This window comes from Suricata suricatta, chromosome 2 (assembly GCF_006229205.1).
Source record: "Suricata suricatta isolate VVHF042 chromosome 2, meerkat_22Aug2017_6uvM2_HiC, whole genome shotgun sequence".
NCBI lineage: Eukaryota > Metazoa > Chordata > Mammalia > Carnivora > Herpestidae > Suricata > Suricata suricatta.
In genome coordinates, this window is record NC_043701.1 from 102270208 (window position 1) to 102278047 (window position 7840).

At 53.5% G+C, this 7840-nt stretch overlaps 1 non-coding gene across 1 annotated transcript; it reads left to right on the forward strand.

The window, feature by feature from the left end:
- Positions 1 to 3812: 3812 nt before the first annotated feature.
- Positions 3813 to 3945, forward strand: LOC115286184. Its single transcript, XR_003905928.1, has one exon. It is a non-coding gene; the product is annotated as a small nucleolar RNA SNORA9 (small nucleolar RNA).
- Positions 3946 to 7840: the final 3895 nt, after the last annotated feature.

Here is a 7840-nt window from a genome sequence, read left to right on the forward strand (position 1 = left end):
GAGGTGGGCTCTGCAGAAGTGGGGCATCCTCTGTGTTTGGTTTTCTTTGGTTGGTCATGAGTTGGACACGGGAACAAAAATGAGGTAAGATGTCAGTTATTGACCAAGTCCTGACCATCTGGCTTATTTGGACTGTCACAGGGTATTGTGTGACTTTCTGGGTTGTCACCAGATCCAGCAATCTGGACCACCCCAAGTTGGACTTCGAGCAGCCGGCTTCCTGGGCCAGCTGCTGAAGAGGTGGGATGGGTTTGGGCAGGCTGCTGCAGGCCATGATCCTATTTTCATAAATGGTCTGGCCACTGGCCACTTGTACATTCAGTTTCTCTTAATAGGCAGTGATGAGGCAGTGCAGTGTTAACAGAAAACATTTCTCCCAAGGTCACAACTCAGCTGCGAAATGTCCTGGCAGCCTGTTCCTGCTTACCAGTAACCTCCATAGCCTGCTCTGTGGCCCCACCTCATGAACAAAAATACCTAGGACCCAATTAGTAAGCGGTCCACACTTTGTGGCAGCAATGATCTGAAACTGGCCCTCACTTCTCATCTTCCCTCCTCAGAATTTTTTAATTTTTTTGTTTTTTATTTATTTTTGAGAGACAGAGACAGCACGAGCAGGGGAGGGTCAGAGAGAGAGGGACACACAGAATCTGAAACAGGCTCCAAGCTCTGAGCTAGCTATCAGCACAGAGCCTGAGACAGAGCTCGAACCCACAAACTGAGATCATGACCTAAGCTGAAGCTGGATGCTTAACCGACTGAGCTACCCAGGCGCCCCCCTCCTCAGAATGTAGTGCAAACCCTAAACCTTAAAAAATTCCCTTCCTACTCTTGTCATGAGACTCAATGCAGAAATTTCTAGGGTTCTCTCTTTGCAGCAGGTTAACAAACCAGACCTGGTGTGTCCCTGGTGGACTTGGCTCTTAGCCTTTTTCACCCAGCTCAAGTATCTCCTCCTCCATTCAATCTTTGTATGCAGTTTTTCCCTCCTCCAGCTCCAGAACACTTTGTGTGTCCTGATGCTAGAGTTAATGTTAGGACATTTCCTCTACTAGACTGTAAGGACCTTTAGAGACTATGCGGGATTCCTCTTTGTATCTGAGAAGCTCTAATGAGACAACCAACGTGCATCTGACCAGACAAAGATGGAAGAACACTGACATTACCTGGACACAGTCCCCCCCCTCCCCAGCCCCCAGCTGACTCTCGAGTGTTCAAGATTTATCTTCAATTGTCCTGCTCAAAGACAGTTTTCCATGGACTCACATCTTGGCTAGATTCCAGCTAACTGGTGTGGGGTTTGTTTGTTTGTTTGTTTGTTTGTTTATTTAAGTTGATTTTGAGGAAGAGAAAGAGAGAGCACATGCACACACACAGGCACTTGACCAAGGGAGGAACAGAGAAAGAAAGAGAGCCAGAATCCCAAGCAGGCTCCACACTGTCAATGCAGAGCCCAATTCAGGGCTTGAACTCATGAACCATGAGATCATGACCTGAGCCAAAACCAAGAGTCTGATGCTCAACTGACGGAACCACCCAGGCATCCCCGTCCCCGGCTATTTTTAGTGAATCTTTTCACTGTTCCCAAGGCTGACTTCAGTGTTTTCTTTCTTGTCCCTCTCTCCCATCCAGGATCTCCCTCATGAGACCTCCAAGTCGTCCTCAGACATGTACCATGCAGCACCTTGTACCATGCTGTGCCCGTGTCAAATCCAGAGGTTCGGCTTACTCAGTGAGGAAAACAATTTCTTCAAATCACTTTGACTGAATTATCTTTGTAATTCTGAGTTTCCAGGCCTGAAAATGATAAAGGACAAAACCAACTCTAGAATGTGACAGTCCCTTGGAAGTACAACCACCTTGCATGGCCTCCTGTAGGAGACCCCCGCCAGCTCCCCCTCAACATTTCCTGGGCTGTAACTTCCTCTGTATTCTTTCAGAACCAAACTGCTAATATTCTTTCCAGGCACACATCCCAGTTGGCTTGGAAGAATAATGGAGTTATTCTTTGGAGATGTGGATTTGGAGAAAGTTGTTTTCGATAGTCTGAAAAGTCATTAAGACACTGCTGAGAGGTCTATCTCCCTTTGTGTCTGTCTCCTGCACTCTCCCTGTACAATGCAAGTGAGCTTTGGTTCTGTGGTGTTTAATGTTTTGGCACCTTTTCTTTTTTTCAGTTTATTTTTGAGAGAGGAGGGGCAGAGAGAGAGAGAGAATCCCAAGCGAGCTTACTGCCATCGGTGCAGAACCCAATATGGGTCTCACCCTCACTAACTGTGAGATCATGACCTAAGCTGAAGTCAGATGGTTGACTGAGCAGCCCAGAAGCCACTGGCACTTTATTCCTTGGAAGACAATTTCCATAGAGCATCATCTATTTACTAGCATCGCTAGTCAATTTTGTTATCATTTTAGAAAGCAGCTCTTCTCTTTCAGTCCTGGGGAGAATCCACCTTTTTTGGTCACAAATATACACCCACACCCTCACACGCTGTTTCTCTTTGTCTCGTGAGGGAACGACAAAAGGCAAACAGCACTGAACTGAGCTAGAAAACCCGGCCCCAGCCCCTAGCCTTCCAGGAGATCGTGAGCAAGCCTCTTAACCTCTTTCGGGGAATGGTATTTTCCATGTGAGCAATCTGGAAGGAATACTCCTGCCCCGACTCATGAGATTTAATAAAATACATGATGGGATTCGTATAGGCTGAAGGGCTTGAATGGATCTAGCAGGTGCTGTACGTAAAATGAGTTTCAAGCACTGCTCAACTCTTCTTTACTTACAGAACTCACTTCTCGCCTTGCTAGCCTGATCCCTGATCCCAGACTCCCGAACATGCAGTCCGTGGCCCCCTGTCCTCTCAGAGAACGTTCTCCAATCTCCGACCAGACGCACCCTTTCTGGCTCCAGTACCTCCCCAGCGCGTCCCTCCCAACCCAGACAAGCGACAAGCGCCCCACAAAGGCAGAAGAAGAAATACTTTAATTCCTCCATCAGACCAGACCAGGACGGCCTGCGCACCACCACCAAGCCGCTCAATGGAGGCGATGACAAAGAAAGTGCTCTCACGCTCAGCCCAGCGGGCCCGGCCCTGCCCGCCGGCCGTGGGCCCTCAACCCGCCGGGACACGGGGCGCCGGGCTCGCGGCCCCAGCAGACACTTCTGAGCGAGGCCCGTCCCCAGGCTCCTTGGGCTGTCAGGGATGACATTCTCGCGGAGAAGGCAGTGCCGCGCAAAGCTGGGAACTGGCGCCCAGATAGGGCGGACGGGCCGCAGCCCCCGGCAGCCGTTACTCGGCTTCCGGCGCGCTGAGTGACGTCACCACGGCCGGCTTCCGGCGCGTCGAGTCTTACTTGGCGGCGCCATGTGCAGGTGGCTGTGGGCAGCTCTTGGGCGGCCTAGGCATCGGAGGCCGCGAGGATGGGGCGGGGGCGCGGCGAGCCCGACGCGGACTCACCGCGTGTCCCCCTCCCGGCGCTGCCTCGAGGGAGTGACGGCGCCGGCGCCGCTGCTCCCCGGCCCGCCGTGCCCGCCACCCGGTTTTCCCGGGAAGCCCATGCGGAATTCGCCGAGGGTGCCCTAAGGTCTCGGCGCGCCGTTCCGGAGACTGATTGTAGCTGCGGAGTACTTGCCGGGAAGACCGGCCGTGGGACAGCGGGCAGCTCTGGGTAATGACCGGTCGTACGGCTGTTTCTCTGCTCTTGGAGGTTAACGGAGTACCTCTCGGGTTCTCCGGGTTCGTGGGGGACAGCGTTGAAGGTAGTTCCTCCCATCTGGTCTCCAGGCCGGGCCTGGGGTCTTGCGGGAAGGTGGGCTGCAAGCCTCCAGCGTGCCTGGGCCTGGGGGTGGCCCCGCGCATTCCTACAGTGCTTGCAAGAACACTTGGAAACGGTTTGAGGCCTTGCCCTGCTCCATCCAGAGCAAGGTTATAGAAATTTCCAACAGCTGACCGTTTTTCTTCCATTTCTGGTGTGCGGCCCCGCGTTGTAAACATCTGTACTTGCCACGTGAGGTTAGATGAAATAAAGTTTGAAACTCGGGGCTTTATTCACAATGCTCACTCGCAGGAGATGCTTTTGGCAAGTGGCACTATTAGGGACCATGCAGCTCACAGAACATTCACATCTGCAGAAGTTGTGGGTTTGAGGGTGTTTGCTGTGTTCCAGGCTCGCTGCATATTTTATCTTGTTGTCCTTAAAAGCTTTGCAAAAGTTGGAAATAAAGCTGAAGGAGGAGTGGTAAAAGGGAAGCTTCAGTGAGTAGAAAACAGTGCCTGAGGAGCCCTACCCCATGGGTTGGATGGATATTTACAAGTTGTAGGTCTACCGGGCGGGGGCAGGAGAGGGAGGCCAGCGTGTGCTCATTTAAAGGAGGGCACCCCGTTGGTCTTTGTTCTTCCCCCATTTCAGGGGACCACCGTGTCATGTCTTGGGTCCAATACGGAACAGGGGCCCTTGTTCAGGATCGTCCATCCAGGCACTGGCACATCGTGATTGAACACCAGGCCTCTCCCACCCTACTTATTGCCTGCCCTTTTCCAGATGCCAGACCTGGAGGGAGGGGTGGAATATGGAAGTGGGTGGGAGGGGAGTGCCCATGTGTCCTGGCCTCTGTGGAAGGGCTGTTGGTTGCTGCCAGGGATGGGCCAGAGTGGTCGTGGCAGGGCAGCATAGCCCCTCTGGGTGGCCAGGTCACACCACGTCTCCCCTGAAGGTTGGGGCTTACAGCCAACTTGGGGTTTGCCTCTTCCGGTCCAGGTGCAGATGCTGAACACATGGCCTCAAGGAGACACTCGGCCTCGCGTTTCTGCGGTTCTGGGAGCAAGGACTCCCAGGCTGAACTCTGGCCCATCTTCAGATGTTCAAGTAGCAGACAGCCTTGGGATTTACGGGGGTCCCTCCCTCCTGAGCAGAGAGCAGGTAAAAGGATTGGCTTCCTGTACCAGGTGGCCCTCCATGTTTGCGGGTGCCTTCTGGCTCCCCTAGTGGGAACTGGGGTTGGGGGAGGATGCCAACACCCTGGCTACTGCTGCTGAAAAGAGTCAGGTCTGTCTCTAATCAAAGGGCCTTGTGTGTCCTCCCAGCATCCCCAAAACAGCAGGCCACCTTGTCAGCCAGGGTTGGGGGGCGGCTGTCAGACACTTCTCAGCTTCCGGCAGGCATCCCCCTTCCCTGCCCAGCATGTGACAGTGGTGTCTCTGGTCCCCAAGGGTGTCAGCAACACCAGTCCCAAGGTGCCAGAGCCACAAGAGCCCTGAGAGACGGCCTCCCTGGTGGCTCTCAGGGGAGTGGCGTCTGCATGGTGAGTCTGTCTTTGCTGCATCTCTGCTGAGTTCCCGGAGTTCCCGGTCTGAGAAGAAGTTCAAAACCATCAACTTATTCTCACCTTCCTATGTTATAAGTTGGGTGATTGAGTCCTAGAAAGGTTAATTGCCTTCAAGCTTGCAAGACAGTGGTCTGGTATCTGGACTCCTTGGGCCCTGATTCTTTGGCACGACGTTGATTGCCTTGGTGGTTTTGGAATCGACCTATGGCCTTTGCCCCAGGAACCTCCAGGGGCGGTGGTGTGCTCACCTGGGAAGGCCAGGCTGCTGCCGAGTCCCATCACGGAGGCCAGTTAGCTCTCGGTGTGGCCTGGAGTGCAGATTGGGTTCGGTTCTGTTCTTGCCTCCCAGTGGCAGTCAGCAGTAACGACAGTCCCTTGCTGCTCATGTGGCGTAATGTTTCACAGCAGGCCTCCCAAGTCCCTCCTGCCCGAAGGGGTGGCCTGACCATTGAACCATGGACACCCACGGACACACCTAGCACAGGTGCCGCCCCTGTTCTTGAAGCAGGTGGGAGTCCTCGCCTGCTTCCCTTCAAGGAGGAGGTGAGAATTTTTGGTTCTCTGCCTGGGGGCGGGGTGGAAGCATTCCGGGGCCTGGTGCGTGTTTCTAACTGATGTTCTCTGACCCCAGGTTTTGGATGCCACCTGGAGAAACAAAGCTTGTGGCTGTCATCGTGACCCCGGGCCCTCTGACAGCTCCCGTGTAGGAAACCAGGGTGGTTAATAAAGTCTTTTCAGGGTGTGGTTCAATCCCACTTGGTCCTCCTTCCCGTGTGCCAAAGACACTCTGGTTTTCCCAGACCGCTGCATAGGGGATGGGGTGCCTGCCCCCGCTACCAGGACCTTCACCCAGAGCCTCCAGAGTGGGCTCTGCTGCCTCTGCTTCCTTCCCTCTCGTCCTCACCAGTGCCCCGGCCCGCGGGGTCCTTCAACAGGGAACCTTGGAGGAGGGAACGGGTGAATGGATGGGACAAGAGACACAAAGAATGAGAGCAAGACAGATCTGATCAAGCTCCAACGTTTATTCAAAAGGGGGTTGTTTATATACACAACCAGGGGGAAAGAAAAATGTGGGGAAGGGGGAAAGAATGTGGGGGAAGGCACACGGTACCAGGGACCTGTTAACAAAAGTTGACAGATGGTAATCTTAGTTCCTGGGACCAACAGGTATTTACGACTCTTCAGGAACTAACAGCTATTTACGACCTGCTTGCTGCTTATTTAGCTGTAACATTCCACCAGAGTTAATACTGTTTTAACTTTTCCACCAGAGTTCTTTAACTCTTTCTTTGGCTCCCAGCACACCAGCGCAGTGAGACCTGGGTATGGGGCACATCTTGATGCCTGGGCACACATGCAGGTGGCCATGCCTGAGTGTAAGTGGACACTCTTTAGTTTGAGTGAGGCACATGCATGGTTGGTTGGCAGGAAGCCCCACACTCGCCCACCACCGGGTTTAGGTGTTTGTTTAGCTCACATTGGTAAGGCTGTTGGCAAGGAATGCCAGCAGGCCCCGCTTGCATCAGGAAAGGTGCAGAGAGCCCCGTGGACAGTCTGTAAACTGATGGTATGCATAGTGCCCACGGGTGTGACTCCGGTGCCTGCCTGAAGTGTACTTCCCAGGGGGAAACCCCTGGAGCTGAAGGGGAGAGAGTGGGCAGTGGCCTTCCCTGCAGGAGCCCATCCCAGTAAGGTGGATGTCAGGGTCTTGGCAGAAGCCAAAAAGGTCAAGGGCATCAGCAGGGGATCAGGGTAGGGCCTGGAAGGAGAGGGAAGCATCTTGGGATTCCGCTGACCCGATGAGGGCAGGAGAGTGAAATGCAGCCCCTGCCTTCCTGCTTGGTTCCCCAGCTGAAATCCCCAAAGGGGTTTGCCTTTCCCCCTCCCATCCCTCAAAATGAGAGGGAGGCCAGGAAGGGAAAGGACTTCCATGCCATGTCTCCAGATCAGAGAAGACTGGTTAGGCTTGGGGTCACATTGGTAGCGCATAAAGCCCACAGCAAGCTCCACCCAGAAGCAGAGGGCAAATCCCCAACTTCAGAATGGTCTTGACATTTCTCCCAGGAAAAACCCAAAGAAAACTATCCAGTGACCCTGGGATTTCAGACCTCAGCTGAGTTCCTCTGCAGTGTTAATTAGTGCATGCCTGGGGACAGGGGATCCCATGGGTTAGGTTGGGGAAGTGACACCTGGGACCAGGTTCCCCTGAGTGTTGGTGTGGAAAACCCTTCAAAAGCACCAGCTCTGTCCTGATGGAAGGAAGGGCCAGGCCAACAGGTCCCAAGGGGAGATGGAGTGCAAGGATGCACACTCAGTTTCACAAGCGTCTGGATAAACACCTCCCGGTCTTACTAAGCTGTATTCGTCTTAAGGGATTTGAGGGGCAAAGAAATCCCTTAACTTTCATGTTGATTACTGCAGTTTAAAAAGTGCATTCGTTGAAAGGCAGTTATTACACAGACTGGTTTTTGAGTACAGGCCCCCAAAAGCATGTGGATGGCTTGCTCTTGGCTGACA